The 4,628-nt window shown below is 51.5% G+C and overlaps 1 pseudogene; it reads left to right on the forward strand.

The window, feature by feature from the left end:
* Positions 1-2,673: 2,673 nt before the first annotated feature.
* Positions 2,674-3,364, forward strand: LOC136406282 (ferritin light chain pseudogene; annotated as a pseudogene).
* Positions 3,365-4,628: the final 1,264 nt, after the last annotated feature.

The following is a 4,628-nucleotide window of genomic DNA, read 5'->3' on the forward strand; positions in this document are numbered from 1 at the left end:
CCACGCCCCTTGCCCCCCACCCTACCCCAGTCCTGGCCTGCCCTCTCCAATGGGAAAACAAGTCTCCTTGAACTCAACTTCCTTTCCTCAGAGAAAGGCCTCTTGACAGATCAATCTCTTACAGAAATGTAGGGGCTAGAGACACCGCTGCCCGGCGCAAGGGGGTGATACCTTCTCTTCAGGCCCCTCGGTCTACACATCTGGCCCTGTGGGAAAAGAGGAATCATCTACAAAAGGATCCCAGGGCTTCTGAAAGGAGGAGGCAGGGGTTGCTTTGTATTGCTTATATGTGCCCCAGCACCCACTCCTGCACCTGGCACATAGTAGGTCCTCAATAGATATTTGTTTAGTGAGTAAATGAATGAAGGTATATGCGTAGGAAAGGATTCCTAGGGCCCAGAAGGGTATCCTCCAGGAGGATGAGGCAAACAGGAAGCCAACCAGCACAAGGACTAGACCAGGCTCTGCGTACTCCAGGGACTGGCTAGAGAGCTGGACAAAGAAGGCTTCCCTGCTGGGTGGACAGAGGGAGGCTCATCTACTGGGGGGGCCCCTCTAGTGGGAGAGAAGCCAAGGAGTAGCGTTCTGGACACACCAGGACACAGTCTGTCTTGTTGGCACCCTGGTGATGCTGGCCAGGAACTGTACGGGCCAGTCCCCAGCCAGGCCTGGGCACGTGCGAGGAGGCAGAGCTGGGACGGCGTCCTTGCGGGATGTGGGGAGTGTTCCAGCTCATCTTCACTCTCATCTTAAGCAGTACAGCTTGCTTTCATTCTTCAGAGTTGTGTTTTGCCAGAAGCCTCCAAATTCCACCTGCAGGAGTTTGGGGAAACGTGTGGAGATGAGGTCTCACTCGACAGACCTACCTGCGGACTTGGATTGCCAGAGAGGAAAGAGATTCTGCCTCTTTCAGGCAGAGAGAGCAAGACTCCTTTCCTGGGAGCCCTGTGCTCTGAGAAGCCTGTCGGGGGAAGCAGGGAGCCGACTTCAGTCAAACAAGATCTCTGTGTGGCTGTCTGTGTGTCTGTCTGTGTGGCTGTCTGTGTGTCTGTCTGTGTGTCTGTGTTGGCAGAACGGCGCCTCCGCTCTCAGCAGCTCCTCTGCTCCCCTTGGCCAGGTCCCCGCTCTGCGCCCTTCCGTGGACATGGCTGAGCATGGACAGGAGGCCACTGCATTTGGCAGTAAGTTGTTTGGGTCCCGCAAGAAAAAAGTAGGCCCTGGATAGATATTTGAAAGGGAAGAAAGGAGGAAATAGACTTAAAAAAAATTTTTTTTTTAACTTCAAGCCAGGCTGAGCCACCTCTAACCCAGAACTGTTTTGTGGCAAATGCCAAACAGATAAAGCCCATCCAGGTGACTCCCAGCACCTCTCCGCATGCCCAGCCCCTTGCCCCACGTGCCAACATGGCCTTCGGGCAGCTGGGTGCAGGGCCCGGCCTTCCTGAGAGGCTGAGTCACCGAATGAAACCTCAGCAGCAGCAAGAGGACTCCCAAAGGATGAGGCAGGAGCAAGTGAGGTCACGTCAGGGGAGCCTTGGGGGTCCGCTTGAGTTGGGACTTTGTATTCGGCGGGGGGCGGGGAGGTGACTGGAGGTTGCTGTGCGGGAAAGGGCTTTCGGACACACACATTACTAGAAGGGCTCTGTTAAGGGAAACCAAACGCTCCCATGTGCCTGGCTCGGTCCTGGCTCCCTGGACAGTCCCGATGTATGTCTGCTATCCTCTCTACCTCCCCATCACACTCTCAAAACCATCCTACACCTGCTTACTGAATATTTTATGATATTTAGGAATTATTTTTAAGATGACAATAACACTGTGGTTATGTTTTAAAAACAGTTCTCTTTTAGAGATACACACTCCAGTATTTGTAGATGAATACTGTTCTCGATTTGCTTCCAAATAATCGTGGGCTGACAGAAGGCAGAGCAGAAATGAAGCAAGATCAGCTCAGTTAGCAATTGTTTGGGTTTGGTGTGGATCCATGGGGGTTCTTTACCCTAGTTTAATTATGTATTTGTTTTTAATTTTATGACATAAAACGTTTAAAACGTCTTGAAGGCAATAAATGTAGCCACTCTAGTTCAATCACCAGGAGGGGTTTTGCCCCAGCTGGAAGGGTCTGCAGACACTTCGAGTTGTCATAATTGGGAGGGTGAATGTATGTTACTGTTACCTCTTGGGTACAGGCCGGCTGGGATGCTGCTAAATGCTACAGTGCTCAGGGAAGCCCCCCACAACAAAGCACTGTCCAGACCAAGTGTCAGAAGTGCTGAGCTTGAGGAGAAAGTGCTGATAGAATTGTCTGCGACTTAGGTGAAAGCCCCACTGTATGAACAGGAGGGGTAGCGTGTGAGTCTGTGTGTGAGTTCACTATAATTTATGCTCTAGGGGTGATTTGTTAACACAAAAATATTCACACTCTAGGAGTAGCCAGCAAGGGCTTCAAACATAGCTATCTACTCTGCTCTCCGGGCAGTGCCCTGGGCGGGCCTGCAGATCTGCCTCTTACTTCAATGGAACAGACCAAGGGACGCCCCTTCTTCCAGCCTCCGACTACCCTCCAGCCTCCCTTCCTGTGGCCACGTTTGGAACCACCTCAGCCATCCTCAGCCTCCGAGACCAGCCAACACCATTGTTTTTTAAACCTTAACTCCTTATCACCAAACAACCATGAACTCCCAGATTTGTCAGACTTATTCCACCGAGGCGGAAGCTGCCGTCAACCGCCTAGTCAACCTGCGTCTGCGAGCCTCCCATACCTACCTCTCTCTGGGCTTCTGTTTCAACCTCGATGACGCGGCTCCGGGGGGCGTGGGTCACTTCTTCTGTATTGGCTGAGCATTTCTTCAAAATGCAAAGCCAGCACAGTGGCCGCATTCTTTCCCAGGACGTGCTGAAGCCTTCACAGGATGAGTGGGGTGACACTCAGGATGCCATGGAAGCCGCCATGGTCGTGCAGAAGAAGCTGAAACAGGCCCTTTTGGGTCCACTTGCCCTGGGTTCTACCAGCACAGACCCTCATCTCTCTGACTTCCTGGAGAACCACTTCCTGGATGAGCAGGTAAAACTCATCAAGAAGATGGGCTACACCTGACTCACCTCCGCAGGCTGGCGGCCTCCAGGCTGGGCTGGGTGAGTGTCTTTTTGAAAGGCTCCCCCTCAAGCATGACAAGCAGCCTTTGGAGCCAGAGATCTTTGAGGGGCCCCTTTGCATTCCCCTGGTGTCTGCCTTTTGCCTGAGCTTCTCCCTGAAACCATTAGGCATCCTTTTAACCACCACCCTGGAGCCCTCTCCCATCCATTGGACCAAATGGTAAAAATAAAGCTTTTTGCAGCAAAAAAAATAACCCTTAAAACAAACAAACAAATAAATAAATCTATCCTACCTCAAGTTCATTAGTTAGCATAAGAGGTGTTCTACAGAAGTGGTCATTGGTGAAGTAAGTGATGTTTAAAAACTGTGTTTAGCTGGAAAGATGGTATAGGCAGGCACCTATGTCTTTGCTTGAGCAACATAGAAGAATCCAGCAAACTTGGCTGCCTGACAACCAGGAACTAGTGTTCTGGGTATGCTCCCATTTGGTCCTGGGTCCCCCTCTGTGTCCCAACAACTCCCCCCCCCCCCCCCGCCTCTGATAGAAGGCTCTATTTCCTGGTCCAACCAGAATGTGGGCTGGACCTGCTGACAGCATATAGACCTATCTTGGGGACACTAACCTTTCATGCAAGTGCTCGTTGGCACACTGAGGGACAAAGAAAGGGGATGCCCTCAAGCTTAGTGGAAAGGGTCAAATGACTGTTTTTGTGTCTCCTTGCTATTAAAAATATTGTGACGGAATCTGATCTGAAATTTGCTTTCATTGTAACTTACCTCTTTGTAGCAAGGGCATCACCTGAAGACTCATAGCCCCCACCTAACCCTTGGGGACACCAGTGTTTACCTAACAACCTGATAATCATTTAAACAGCCAAGTTGGCTGAGACCAATAGGCTTATGCTGGTGGTGTATGTGAAGGATAGATCAGAGAGATGAGACCTTTTTCACTTCCTTCACGATCTTTCCAGTGTCTTCCTCATACTCCCTGGCACCCACATCATGTACACACCTCATTCCACCCTGCAGGGTCTCACCCATGTCTCCTAACACCTACATCTGTGGCTTCCGCCACGACCAGGAATGGTCAATGTGTTCCCAAGGCCTCCAAAGCACGCTATAAACACGCAGGAGCACTGTATGGCCTGAGACTGGCCTTGGGGGCTGGAATTTGTCATGGTGGCCAACAACGGACCACCCTCCTCAGCTCCTCTCCTCGGCCTCCAGCTGCAGCCCGTAAGAATCAGGCTGCCCCTGTGCCCTAGCAAGCCAGGGGGCACGGCTGCTCAACACCACACTTCCTGCCCGAGGCTGAGCTCCCAGTCATGGACAGTAGCCATGCATTTAGGGGCAGGGGTACAGTCAGTGGACAGCAACAGTAGCTGAGAGAGGCCACTAAAGAAGTCTTATTTTCAGCCATCAACAGCTCAAGGGAAGTGAAGCTATCAAAGCATATTTTGAGAGCCTGTTTGGCTGGAGAGAGGTGGAGAGGTGGAGCACTGTGCTTTTGAGTAGGGAAAGGGTGAGCATT

This window comes from Saccopteryx leptura, chromosome 5, assembly GCF_036850995.1.
Source record: "Saccopteryx leptura isolate mSacLep1 chromosome 5, mSacLep1_pri_phased_curated, whole genome shotgun sequence".
Taxonomy (NCBI): domain Eukaryota; kingdom Metazoa; phylum Chordata; class Mammalia; order Chiroptera; family Emballonuridae; genus Saccopteryx; species Saccopteryx leptura.